Source organism: Scyliorhinus canicula, chromosome 6 (assembly GCF_902713615.1).
Source record: "Scyliorhinus canicula chromosome 6, sScyCan1.1, whole genome shotgun sequence".
In the NCBI taxonomy this organism is placed as follows: Eukaryota; Metazoa; Chordata; class Chondrichthyes; order Carcharhiniformes; family Scyliorhinidae; genus Scyliorhinus; species Scyliorhinus canicula.
Genome location: NC_052151.1, coordinates 181357826 through 181373011, shown reverse-complemented (window position 1 = coordinate 181373011; position 15186 = coordinate 181357826).

Sequence of the window (15186 nt, the reverse complement as noted above, 5' to 3'; positions counted from 1 at the left end):
TCGACGCGTATCCACTCCCACGCATATCTGATATGGTCAATCAGATTGCACAATACCGGGTCTTCTCAACCGTAGACCTCAAATCCACCTACCACCAGCTCCCCATCCGTAAGGCGGACCACCCATACACTGCCTTCGAGGCAGATGGCCGCCTCTACCACTTTCTCAGGGTTCCCTTCGGCATCACCACAGGGTCTCGGTATTCCAAAGGGAGATGGACTGAATGGTCGACCGGTACAGATTGCGGGCCACTTCCCGTACCAAGACAACGTCACCATCTGCGACCATGACCAGCAGGACCACAATGCCAACCTTGCAAAATATCTCCACACCGCCACTCTCCTAAACCTCACCTGCAACAAGGAGAAGTGCATGTTTAGCACGACCCGCTTAGCCATCCTCGGCTATGTGGTCCAGAACGGATCCCGACCACATGCTGTTCCGGGGAAATTTGCATACGTGCAGTGCGGTCAGCCTAATTTGAAGGTGTACCTGCGAAAGAGACCCGAGGAGTTCAAGTGAAGGCAAGCATCCAGCAGAGGGCAGCAGAGCAGAGCTACTGATTGGCTGTTCCGGGGAAATTTGCATACGTGCAGTGCGGTCAGCCTAATTTGAAGGTGGTTTGTGGAGGGGCTGTTGTCAAGTGACAGTTAAACCCGAAACACTTTGTCAGTGTTTCCCCCCTACCTCCTCCTCTAACCAAAAAAACCAAGGTCGTTGGGGAGCAGGGGCCTGTCGTGAAGGTGAGTGAGTGCCTTTAAAAATTTGCTTACCTTTCAGCGGGAGCAGGGTTTGAGGGAATATCGGGTAAGCTCTTTCTTTCTTTTTCTTGTTTTTTTAAAATCTAGAGGTGATGTCAGGGAAGGCAGTACAATGCTCCTCCTGCAGAATGTTTGAGGTGAGGGACGCCGTCAGTGTCCCTGCTGATTTCATCTGTGGGAAGTGCACCCATCTCCAGCTCCTCAAAAACTGTGTTAGGGAACTGGAGCTGGAGCTGGATGAACTTCGGATCATTCGGGAGGCATAGGGGGTCATAGATAGAAGCTTCAGGGAGGTAGTTACGCCAAAGAATAAAGATATATGGGTGACGGTGAGAGGGGCTGGGGGTAAGCAGTCAGTACAGGGATCCCCTGTGGTCCTTCCCCTTAGTAACAGGTATACCGCTTTGGATACTTGTCGGGGGGGGGACTTACCAGGGGCCAGCCATGGGGTACAGGTCTCTGGCACAGAGTCTGTCCCTGTTGCTCAGAAGGGAAGGGGGGAAAGGAGTAGAACATTAGTCATTGGAGACTCCATAGTTAGGGGGATAGATAGGAGATTCTGTGGGAACGAGAGAGACTCGTGGTTGGTGTGTTGCCTCCCAGGTGCCGGGGTCCGCGATGTCTCAGATCGTGTTTTCAGGATCCTTAAGGGAGAGGGGGAGCAGCCCCAAGTCGTGGTCCACATAGGTACCAACGACATAGGTAGGAAAAGGGATAGGGATGTAAGGCAGGAATTCAGGAGCTAGGGTGGAAACTTAGAGATAGAACAAACAGAGTTATTATCTCTGGGTTGTTACCCGTGCCACGTGCTAGCGACTCGAGGAATAGGGAGAGAGAGCAGTTGAACATGTGGCTGCAGGGATGGTGCAGGAGGGAGGGTTTCAGATTCCTGGACAATTGGGGCTCATTCTGGGGTAGGTGGGACCTCTACAAACAGGATGGTCTACACCTGGACCAGAGGGGTACTAATGTCCTCGGGGGGGAGGTTTGCTAATGCTCTTCAGGAGGGTTTAAACTAGTTCAGCAGGGGATTGGGAACCTGAATTGTAGCTCCAGTACACAAGAAGCTGAGAGTAGTGAGGTCATGAGTAAGGTTTCAAAGTTGTAGGAATGTACCGGCAGGAAGGAAGGTGGTATAAAGTGCGTCTACTTCAATGCCAGGAGCATCCGGAATAAGGTGGGTGAGCTTGCGGCATGGGTTAGTACCTGGGACTTCGATGTTGTGGCCATTTCGGAGACACGGATAGAGCAGGGCGAGGAATGGTTGTTGCAGGTGCCGGGGTTTAGATATTTCAGTAAGTTCAGGGAAGGTGGTAAGAGAGGGGGAGGGGTGGCATTGTTAGTCAAGGACAGTATTACGGTGGCTGAGAGGACATTTGATGAGGACTCGAATACTGAGGTAGTATGGGCTGAGTTAAGAAACAGGAAAGGAGAGGTCACCCTGTTAGGGCTTTTCTATAGGCCTCCGAAAAGTTCCAGAGATGTAGAGCAAAGGATTGCAAAGATGATTCTGGATAGGAGCGAAAATAACAGGGTAGTTGTTATGGGGGACTTTAACTTTCCAAATATTGACTGGAAACACTATAGTTCGAGTACTTTAGATGGATCCGTTTTTGTCCAATGTGTGCAGGAGGGTTTCCTGATGCAGTATGTAGATAGGCCAACAAGAGGCGAGGCCGTATTGGATTTGGTACTGGGTAATGAACCAGGACAGGTGTTAGATTTGGAGGTAGGTGAGCATTTTGGTGATAGTGACCACAATTCGATTACGTTTACTTTAGCGATGGAAAGGGATAGGTATAAACCGCAGGGCAAGAGTTATTGCTGGGGGAAAGGCAATTATGATGCGATGAGGCAAGACTTAGGATGCATCGCCTGGAGAGGAAAACTGCAGGGGATAGGCACAATGGAAATGTGGAGCATGTTCAGGGAACAGCTACTGCATGTCCTTGATAAGTGTGTACCTGTTAGGCAGGGAGGAAGTGGTCGAGTGAGGGAACCATGGGTTACTAAAGCAGTTGAATCATTTGTCAAGAGGAAGAAGGAGGCTTATGTGAAGATGAGACTTGATGGTTCAGTTGGGTCGCTTGAGAGTTACAAGTTAGCTAGGAAGGCTCTAAAGAGAGAGCTAAGAAGAGCCAAGCGAGGACATGAGAAGTCTTTGGCAGGTAGGATCAAGGATAACCCTGAAGCTTTCTATAGGTATTTCAGGAATAAAAGAATGACTAAGGTAAGAGTAGGGCCAGTCAAGGACAGTAGTGGGGAGTTGTGCGTAGAGTCTGAGGAGATAGGAGAGGTGCTAAATGAGTATTTTTCGTCAGTATTCACACAGGAAAAAGACAAAGTTGTCGAGGAGAATACTGAGATACTAGACTAGAAGGGCTTGAGGTTCATAAGGAGGAGGTGTTAGCGATTCTGGAAAGTATGAAAATAGATAAGTCCCCTGGGCCGGATGGGATTTATCCTAGGATTCTCTGGGAAGTTTGGGAGGAGATTGCTGAGCCTTTGGCTTTGATCTTTAAGTCATCTTTGTCTACAGGAATAGTGCCAGAGGACTGGAGGATAGCAAATGTTGTCCCCTTGTACAAGAAGGGGAGTAGAGATAACCCCAGTAACTATAGACCAGTGAGCCTTACTTCTGTTGTGGGAAAAGTCTTGGAAAGGTTTATAAGAGATAGGATGTATAATCATCTGGAAAGGAATAATTTGATTAGAGATAGTCAACATGGTTTTGTGAAGGGTAGGTCGTGCCTCACAAACCTCATTGAGTTCTTCGAGAAGGTGACCAAACAGGTGGATGAGGGTAAAGCAGTTGATGTGGTGTATATGGATTTCAGTAAAGCGTTTGATAAGGTTCCCCACGGTAGGCTATTGCAGAAAATACAGAGGCATGGGTTTCAGGGTGATTTAGCAGTTTGGATCAGAAATTGGCTAGCTGATAGAAGACAAAGAGTGGTGGTTGATGGGAAATGCTCTGACTGGTGTCCAGTTACTAGTGGTGTGCCACAAGGATCTGTTTTGGGGCCGTTGCTGTTTGTCATTTTTATAAATGACCTGGAGGAGGGCGTAGAAGGATGGGTGAGTAAATTTGCGAATGACACTAAAGTCGGTGGAGTTGTAGACAGTGCAAAAGGATGTTACAAGTTACAGAGGGACATAGATAAGCTGCAGAGCTGGGCTGACAGGTGACAAATGGAGTTTAATGCAGAAAAGTGTGAGGTGATTCATTTTGGAAGGAATAAAAGAAAGGCAGAGTACTGGGCTAATGGTAAGATTCTTGGTCGTGTGGACGAGCAGAGAGATCTCGGTATCCATGTCCATAGATCCCTGAAAGTTGCCACCCAGGTTGAGAGGGTTGTTAAGAAGGCGTACGGTGTGTTAGCTTTTATTGGTAGAGGAATTGAGTTTCGGAGCCATGAGGTCATGTTGCAGTTGTACAAATCTCTGGTGCAGCCGCATTTGGAGTATTGTGTGCAGTTCTGGTCGCCACATTATAGGAAGGCTGTGGAAGCATTGGAAAGGGTATAGAGGAGATTTACAAGAATGTTGCCTGGTATGGAGGGAAGATCATATGAGGAAAGGCAGAAGGACTTGAGGCTGTTTTCGTTAGAGAGAAGAAGGTTAAGTGGGGACTTCATTTAGGCATACAAGATGATCAGAGGATTAGATAGGGTGGACATCGAGAGCCTTTTTCCTCGGATGGTGATGTCCAGCACGAGGGGACATAGCTTTAAATTGAGGGGAAATAGATATGGGACAGATGTCAGAGGTAGGTTCTTTACTCAGAGAGTAGTAAGGGGGTGGAATGCCCTGCCTGCAACAGTAGTGGACTCGCCAACACTAAATGCATTCAAATGGTCATTGGATAGGCATATGGACGATAAGGGAATAGTGTAGAGGGACTTTAGAAGGGTTTCACAGGATGGTGCACCATCGTGGGCCGAAGGGCCTGTACTGCGCTGTAATGTTCTATGTTCATGAAGCTTCCCCTCCCCCACTGCCCCAAGGCCCTCAAACGCTGCCTGGGGTTCTTCTGCTACGCCCAATGGGTCCCAAATTATGCGGACAAGGCCCGCCCACTCATCCAGTCCACCCTTCTCCCCCTGACGACCGAGGCTCAACACGCCTTCAACCGTATTAGAGCTGATATCGCCAAGGCCGCAATGCCGCAGTTGACGAGACACTGCCCTTTCAAGTGGAGAGCGACGCATCAGACAATCTGCCCTACTCCGTCGAGGAAGTACAGACAGTCACCAGAGACTGCCAGGTCTGTGCGGAGTGCAAACCATACTTCTACCAGCCGGACCGCGCGCGCCTGGTGAAGGCCTCCCTTCCCTTTGAGCGCCTCAGCATGGATTTCAAAGGGCCCCTCCCCTCCACCGACCGTAACATGTATTTCCTCAGTGTGGTCGATAAGTACTCCAGATTTCCCTTCGCCATCCCATGCCCCGACATGACGTCTGCCACCGTCATCAAAACCCTAAACACAATCTTCGCTCTGTTCGGCTTCCCCGCCTACATCCACAGTGACAGTAGATCTTCATTCATGAGCGATGAGCTGCGTCAGTTCCTGCTCAGCAGGGGTATCACCACCAGCAGAACGACAAGCTATAACCCCCGGGGAAACAGACTGGTAGAGAGGGAGAATGGGACAGTCTGGAAGGCCGTCCAACTGGCCCTACAGTCCAGGAACCTCCCGGCCTCCCGCTGGCAGGAGGTCCTCCCCGATGCACTGCACTCTATTTGGTCGCTCCTATGCGCCACCACTAACGACACGCCCCATGAACGTCTCTTTGCCTTCAGGAAGTCCACATCTGGGGTGTCGCTCCCGATTTAGCTCGCAGCTCCAGGACCCATACTCCTCCGTCGGCACGTCCGACTCCACAAGGCGAACCTGTTGGTGGAGAGGGTGCAATTGCTCCATGCAAACCCCCAGTATGCCTATGTGGCATACCCCGATGGCCACCAGGATACTGTCTCCCCCAGGGACCTGGCACCAGCAGGTTCCACACGCACACACCCCTCCAGCCCGGCGCCACCCTCCCCTCCCCCGGCGCTCCCAGCAGCACCCCCCCCCCCCCCCCCAGGACCATCCACACCCGAGGATGAAGAGGATTTTGGCACGCTCCCGGAGTCACCGAGGACTAGACCACCACTGCGTCGCTCCCAGCGGCACATCAAGGCCCCGGACCGACTAAATCTATAACTGGTTCGAGACTATCAAACCACTGGACTTAATAGAAACATTTTGTTTTCTCGTTTCTGTTCATTAAACTCAAACTTGCTTGTATATAGTTTTCCACCACCCCCACCGGACTCAATTTTAACAGGAGGTGGATGTGGCAATCATCACTGTTGTACATATTAGAATATGTATGGTAAGACTCGGTACTACAGGCACGGCGGTAGTCCCTGCCTGCTGGCTCCGCCCAGTAGGCGGAGTATAAATATGTGTGTCCTCCGTACAGCAGCCATTTCGCCAGCTGCTGTGGGAGGCCACACCTCTTAGAGTAATAAAGCCTCAGTTGTATTCAACTCTCGTCTCTGAGCAATTGATCGTGCATCACTTGGTGAAAGTTTTTTCTTCTTCTTTTTTTGAAGGAAGAATTTTTTGTTCTATAATAACAAAAAAAAAGATTGAAGAAGGAAAGAAGGGTGAAAAAAAAGGAAAAATAATAAGTCGTTAAAGAATGCGAAAAGCAGCGTCGAGGAAGGGAGGAAACCCGGGTTCGCCATTGAATGAGAGGACCAGCAAAGGTATGGTGGGGCCGCACTACTTACGGTGGAGAAGATGACCGAGGTGATGGCGGTGGAGCTGGAAAAACAGTTTGCGAAGCACATGGAGGCTTTGAGGAAGGAGCCGCATTGAAACCAATGGTGGAGGAGGCAATCGCCCCGGTGAGGGTAGCTGTGGCAAAGACATCGGCCGAGGTGAGAAAGCAGGGCGAGAAGATGAAGTGGAGGAAGCCGTGTTGCAGCACAGCGACCAGCTCACCTCGATGGGGGACGAGCTGCGGAGGGTGGTAGAGGTCAACAGAGGACTCCAAGCAAAACTTGAGGACTTGGAGAACCGCTCGAGACGGTACAATGGAGAATTGTGGGTTTGCCCGAAGGAACAGAGGGACCAAGGCCAACAGAATACTTCGCTAAGAAGTTGGCGGAGCTGATGGGGGAGGGTGAGAACACCTCCCAGTACGAGCTAGACCAAGCTCATCGGTTATTAAGGCCGAAGCCCAAAGTGAACGAGCCGCCAAGAGCAGTAATTATCTGCTTCCATAAGTACTGCATGAAGGAGAAGGTGTTAAGCTGGGCGAAGCAGAAGCACGAGGTGCAGTGGGACGGTGCTGGAGTTCGGATCTACCAGGACTTGACGGTGGAGTTGGCAAAAAGACGAGCGGCGTTCGGGCGAGTGAAAGCGGCACTGTTCAAAAGGGGGTACGATTTGGTATGGTGTACCCGGCGAAGCTGAGGGTGGCGTATGATGCCAAAGACTTTTATTTCGAGACAGCGGGGGCGGCTGAGGCGTTCGTGAGGGCAGAAGGCTTGGGACAGACGTGAGGAGCAGAGCTGGAAGAGAGACTGTGGACTGTGATTGGGGAGCTGGAAAATGTATAAATGCTACAGCTTTCTGTTTACTGATGTGTATTGTAATTTACTTATCTTTACATAGTTATAGAGTTCAAGTTAATGGTTGGGTTGATCAGCGTTCTGTATTGTGACGGTTATATCTTATTTTAGTGAATTGTATGGGTTGGATTGTTGTTTTTGTTTTTCCTTGCTCTGGGACTGGATGGGAGGAGACGGTATATCTTGGCGGGGGAGCCACCCGTGCTAGCTAACTAAATTCGGTTAGTGGACGGAGGTGAGAGGAGGACTGCGGACATTGGAGCCTGGTTAGCAGGTTTCAATGGGCCTACGAGGCGAGCGAGGGGCGGGGAAGGGATTGATGCTGGGAGATGTTTTTTCAAGAGGAAATGTAGGGGGAGGGGTTCGATGTTAATAATGGATAGGAGCGGGTCAGGCTTATGGGGCAGGGCCCAGGGGTATGATGATGGTGGATAAGAAAGGTGGGGGGGGGGGGGGGGGGAGGTGAGAGACCCCCAGTTAGGATACGTGAGGGGTTAGGAAGACCGGTCAAGGGTGCTTGCGCATCTTAAAAGTTTGAAAGCCGATGTGGCAATGCTGCAGGAGACTCACTTGAGGGTGAAGGTCCAGGTGAGAATTAAAAAGGGTTGGGTTAGCCAAGTGTTTCACTCTGGATTTATGGAAGGGCTCGAGGGGTAGCGGTAATGGTCAGCAAAAGGGAAAGCTTCCAGATGGAGAAGGTGGTGGCAGATCTGGGGGGTAGATATGTGATTGTGGCTGGGGCGCTGGACGGGAGATTAGTGGCGCTGGTAAGTGTATGCGGTCCCAACTGGGACGATGCGGGATTTGCGAGGGTATACTCACGGATCGACTTTTTTGTGGTGGGAAAGGCTTTGCTGGCTGGAGTCAAGGGGTCGGAATACTCTGCAATTGCAGTGTCAGATCACGCTCCGCATTGGGTGGATATGGTACTGGAGAAGGGGGTAGTGCAGAGGCCGGGGTGGAAACTGGATGTGGGGCTTTTGGGTGACCAATTGTTCTGTGAGAAAATTGAAAAGGTAATTAAGGAATATGTAGGTTTCAACTGTACGGGTTAGGTGTCGAAGGCAGTTGTCTGGGAGGCCCTAAAGGTGGTGGTGAGGGGTGAGGTAATTTTGTTTAAGGCCAGGGTGGACAAAGAAGAGAGGTTGGAGCGGCAGAGGGTAATAGATGAGATGATGGAGGTAAATAGGAGTTATGCAGAGGATGGGGATCCAACAAAGCTGAAAAAGAGGAAGGAACTCCAGGCGAGCTTTGACCGACTGTCTACCAGGAAGGCGGTGCACCAACTGAGGCGAGCAAGGGGTGCAGTTTATGAACATGGAGATAAGGGGGGTCTGGAACTTGGTGCAGGAGCCAAGATTGGACAAGTCACGGCAGGTCATGTTAGTAGATCAGCTCCAGAGGGAGGCGGCGGCAAGGGAAATTGTTCAGCTGAGGGATAAGACAGGGATGTTGGTGGTGGCTCCGGATCTAATTAACAAAGTTTTTGAGGAATTTTATGGGAGCGTGTACAGGTCAGAGCCACCTGGGGGAGACCGTGAGATGCAGGAATTTCTAGATGGGTTGGAGTACCCGAGGTTAGGGGAGGGAGACATGGCTACATTAGAAGGGGCGACAGTGGAGCAGGAGATAAAGGATGCGATTGGGAGGATGCAGTCGGGGAAGGTGGCAGGGCCGGATGGGTTTCCAGTGGAATATTATAAAAAATTTAAGGATAAGTTGGCACCCCTGATGGTAGGGATGTTTGAAGAGGTGATAGGGAAGGGGGTGCTGCCACAAACCTTGGGGAAGGCATCGATTTCCCTGTTGCTTAAAGAGGATAAGGATCCGACGGAGCGTGGTTCGTATAGGCCCATATCACTTCTGAATGTGGACGCAAAAGTATTGGTGAAGGTACTGGCGGGTAGGCTGGAGGGGTGCCTCCTGAAGGTGGTAGGTGAAGATCAGACGGGGTTTGTGAAAGGGAGGCAGCTCTTTTCGAACATTAGGAGGGTTTTGAACGTCGTTATGGCACCGGCAGAGGGGAAGGAAACAGAAGTGGTTGTAGCACTGGACACTGTGAAGGCGTTTGACCGGGTAGAATGGGGGTACATGATGGCAGTTCTGGAGCGGTTTGGGATTGGACCAAGATTTGTGAACTGGGTAAAGCTATTATATAAGGAGCCGAAGGTGAGTGTCCGCACAAACAACATCAGCTCGAGATACTTTTCTCTCCACCGTGAGACGAGGCAGGGATGTCCTACGTCCCCCCTGCTGTTTGCACTTGCGATTGAGCCGTTGGCCATCGCATTAAGAAGTTCGGGGGTATGGAAAGGAATAGTGCCGGGGGGGGAGGGGGGGGGGGGTGGGGGATAGAGCATAGGGTGTCCTTATATGCCGATGACTTGCTGATATACGTGTTGGAACCGAGTGTGTCAATAGGGGGAATACTGGAGCTGCTTCGAGTGTTTGGGTCTTTCTCAGGGTACATATTAAATCTAGACAAGAGTGAGTATTTTGTGGTGTCTCGGCCGGGGGTGGGGGCAGGGTGGGGGGGCTGTCATTCTGTAGGGCAGGGACTCACTTTAGGTACCTGGGGTGCAGGTTGCCCGGGAGTGGGGGGGGGGATCCGCAGGTACAACATTTCTAGTTTGGTGGGGAGAGTGAAAGCTGATCTGGCGAGGTGGGATGGTCTCCCTCTGTCACTGGCGGGTCGGGTGCAGGCGGTTAAAATGAACGTGTGTTGCTCGTTCTGGGTGAGTGTGCTTAACACTCAATTTAGCTCTGTTTCGTTACTTAGCTCTGGAGTCGCAAGGTATCGTTAAGATACCGCCACAAGTTTCAAGGTCAAGTTCAAAGCAATAAAACCATACACCAATTAGTAAGTTCAAACAAATGAATTTATTATAATACAATTATAATCTACTCATGCACACGCTAAGATGACTAAACTATTCCTACCACTAAATAGACCAATATTTATCTGAATAAGGAACTGCCGGATCAGGGGACAATAGCCTCTTGCTCTGTACTAGGTCCGCAGACTTCAGGTTGGTACGGGTTAAAAGGGGTCAGGAGTGTCTATCTCTGGTAGCGATCGTTGTGGGACACTTACTTGCTTGCTGCTGCTGTCCGAACCTCTCCTCTCTCTCGGTCAAGGTCTTCTTCGGTAAAGGCTGGTCGAGAGGGCTGGTCAAGAGAGGAGGGCTGGTCAAGAAGAACAAAATAAGTTTGGGACGTGTCTTTTATAGTCCTAGGGCTTCGCGCCCTTTTGGGCGGACCCTCTATGTGCTGGGGATCGATTGGGTCTCTTCCCAATCGATTTGTTTGAATCCCCCCAATACTGAGGCTGTCCCTCGGCTACTGAGTGGGCCTTCAGGTGCTTTGTCTTCGAACCCCGCTGGTGCCGGGGTGTCTGGCTTCCCATACAATGTTGCAATCACTTCCCTATTTGTGTCCTTTGTCCCTGGGATCGTTCCATTACTATGCTAACTGTCCTGGAGATTGCTTCATTAGTATGCGGAATGTTTGTTTTGGTGCTGTCTGCTCTCTTAGCAGACAGAATACACAGTGGCTTTTTGCGGCCTGCGTGTGCTGCAAACTTTGTCCATTTTACCCTGCAAGCTTTGCGTTCCTCCATTTTGGAGGAACCCTATCTCCACTCCCAGTATAGAATGGGCTCTATAGTGTTATATCCATATCTCCACTCCCAGTATAGAATGGGCTCTATAGTGTTATATCCATATCTCCACTCCCAGTATAGAATGGGTTCTATAGTGTTATAACCATATCTCCACTCCCAGTATAGAATGGGCTCTATAGTGTTATATCCATATCTCCACTCCCAGTATAGAATGGGGTCTATAGTGTTATATCCATATCTCCACTCCCAGTATAGAATGGGTTCTATAGTGTTATAACCCAATCTCCACTCCCAGTATAGAATGGGCTCTATAGTGTTATATCCATATCTCCACTCCCAGTATAGAATGGGTTCTATAGTGTTATAACCCAATCTCCACTCCCAGTATAGAATGGGTTCTATAGTGTTATAACCATATCTCCACTCCCAGTATAGAATGGGTTCTATAGTGTTATAACCATATCTCCACTCCCAGTATAGAATGGGCTCTATAGTGTTATAACCATATCTCCACCCACATTATAGAATGGGCTCTATAGTGTTATATCCATATCTCCACTCCCAGTATAGAATGGGTTCTATAGTGTTATAACCCAATCTCCACTCCCAGTATAGAATGGGTTCTATAGTGTTATAACCATATCTCCACTCCCAGTATAGAATGGGCTCTATAGTGTTATAACCCTATCTCCACTCCCAGTATAGAATGGGCTCTATAGTGTTATAACCATATCTCCACTCCCAGTATAGAATGGGCTCTATAGTGTTATAACCATATCTCCACTCCCAGTATAGAATGGGCTCTATAGTGTTATATCCATATCTCCACTCCCAGTATAGAATGGGTGCTATAGTGTTATATCCATATCTCCACTCCCAGTATAGAATGGGTTCTATAGTGTTATAACCCAATCTCCACTCCCAGTATAGAATGGGTTCTATAGTGTTATAACCATATCTCCACTCCCAGTATAGAATGGGTTCTATAGTGTTATAACCATATCTCCACTCCCAGTATAGAATGGGCTCTATAGTGTTATAACCATATCTCCACTCTTAGTATAGAATGGGGTCTATAGTGTTATATCCATATCTCCACTCCCAGTATAGAATGGATTCTATAGTGTTATAACCCAATCTCCACTCTTAGTATAGAATGGGGTCTATAGTGTTATAACCATATCTCCACTCCCAGTATAGAATGGATTCTATAGTGTTATAACCATATCTCCACTCCCAGTATAAAATGGGTTCTATAGTGTTATATCCATATCTCCACTCCCAGTATAGAATGGGCTCTATAGTGTTATAACCCTATCTCCATTCACATTATAGAATGGATTCTATAGTGTTATAACCCTATCTCCACTCCCAGTATAGAATGGATTCTATAGTGTTATAACCATATCTCCACTCCCAGTATAGAATGGGTTCTATAGTGTTATAACCCTATCTCCACTCTTAGTATAGAATGGGGTCTATAGTGTTATAACCCTATCTCCACTCCCAGTACAGAATGGATTCTATAGTGTTATAACCCTATCTCCACTCCCAGTATAGAATGGGCTCTATAGTGTTATAACCATATCTCCACTCCCAGTATAGAATGGGTTCTATAGTGTTATATCCATATCTCCACTCCCAGTATAGAATGGGCTCTATAGTGTTATAACCCTATCTCCACTCACATTATAGAATGGATTCTATAGTGTTATAACCCTATCTCCACTCCCAGTATAGAATGGATTCTATAGTGTTATAACCATATCTCCACTCCCAGTATAGAATGGGTTCTATAGTGTTATAACCCTATCTCCACTCTTAGTATAGAATGGGGTCTATAGTGTTATAACCCTATCTCCACTCCCAGTATAGAATGGGGTCTATAGTGTTATAACCCTATCTCCACTCCCAGTATAGAATGGTCTCTATAGTGTTATAACCCAATCTCCACTCCCAGTATAGAATGGGCTCTATAGTGTTATATCCATATCTCCACTCCCAGTATAGAATGGGTTCTATAGTGTTATAACCATATCTCCACTCCCAGTATAGAATGGGTTCTCTAGTGTTATAACCATATCTCCACTCCCAGTATAGAATGTGCTCTATAGTGTTATAACCCAATCTCCACTCTTAGTATAGAATGTGCTCTATAGTGTTATAACCCAATCTCCACTCTTAGTATAGAATGTGCTCTATAGTGTTATAACCCAATCTCCACTCTCAGTGTAGAATGGGCTCTATAGTGTTATATCCATATCTCCACTCCCAGTATAGAATGGGTTCTGTAGTTATAACCCAATCTCCACTCTCAGTATAGAATGGGTTCTATAGTGTTATAACCATATCTCCACTCCCAGTATAGAATGGGTTCTCTAGTGTTATAACCATATCTCCACTCCCAGTATAGAATGTGCTCTATAGTGTTATAACCCAATCTCCACTCTTAGTATAGAATGTGCTCTATAGTGTTATAACCCAATCTCCACTCTTAGTATAGAATGGACTCTATAGTGTTATAACCTTATCTCCACTCCCAGTATAGAATGGGCTCTATAGTGTTATAACCATATCTCCACTCCCAGTATAGAATGGGCTCTATAGTGTTATATCCATATCTCCACTCCCAGTATAGAATGGGCTCTATAGTGTTATATCCATATCTCCACTCCCAGTATAGAATGGGTTCTATAGTGTTATATCCATATCTCCACTCCCAGTATAGAATGGGCTCTATAGTGTTATATCCATATCTCCACTCCCAGTATAGAATGGGCTCTATAGTGTTATATCCATATCTCCACTCCCAGTATAGAATGGGTTCTATAGTGTTATATCCATATCTCCACTCCCAGTATAGAATGGGCTCTATAGTGTTATAACCCAATCTCCACTCTTAGTATAGAATGGACTCTATAGTGTTATAACCTTATCTCCACTCCCAGTATAGAATGGGCTCTATAGTGTTATAACCATATCTCCACTCCCAGTATAGAATGGGCTCTATAGTGTTATATCCATATCTCCACTCCCAGTATAGAATGGGCTCTATAGTGTTATAACCCAATCTCCACTCCCAGTATAGAATGGGCTCTATAGTGTTATATCCATATCTCCACTCCCAGTATAGAATGGGCTCTATAGTGTTATAACCCAATCTCCACTCCCAGTATAGAATGGGCTCTATAGTGTTATAACCCAATCTCCACTCCCAGTATAGAATGGGTTCTATAGTGTTATAACCCTATCTCCACTCCCAGTATAGAATGGGCTCTATAGTGTTATAACCCAATCTCCACTCCCAGTATAGAATGGGTTCTATAGTGTTATAACCCAATCTCCACTCAGTATAGAATGGGCTCTATAGTGTTATAACCCTATCTCCACTCCCAGTATAGAATGGGCTCTATAGTGTTATAACCCAATCTCCACCCCCAGTATAGAATGGGTTCTATAGTGTTATAACCCAATCTCCACTCTCAGTATAGAATGGGCTCTATAGTGTTATATCCAATCTCCACTCCCAGTATAGAATGGGTTCTGTAGTTATAACCCAATCTCCACTCTCAGTATAGAATGGGTTCTATAGTGTTATAACCATATCTCCACTCCCAGTATAGAATGGGCTCTATAGTGTTATATCCATATCTCCACTCCCAGTATAGAATGGGCTCTATAGTGTTATAACCCTATCTCCACTCCCAGTATAGAATGGGCTCTATAGTGTTATATCCATATCTCCACTCCCAGTATAGAATGGGCTCTATAGTATAACTATATCTCCACTCTCAGTGTAGAATGGGCTCTATAGTGTTATATCCATATCTCCACTCCCAGTATAGAATGGGTTCTGTAGTTATAACCCAATCTCCACTCTCAGTATAGAATGGGTTCTATAGTGTTATAACCATATCTCCACTCCCAGTATAGAATGGGTTCTCTAGTGTTATAACCATATCTCCACTCCCAGTATAGAATGTGCTCTATAGTGTTATAACCCAATCTCCACTCTTAGTATAGAATGGGCTCTATAGTGTTATAACCCAATCTCCACTCTTAGTATAGAATGTGCTCTATAGTGTTATAACCCAATCTCCACTCTTAGTATAGAATGGACTCTATAGTGTTATAACCGTATCTCCACTCCCAGTATTGAATGGGCTCTATAGTGTT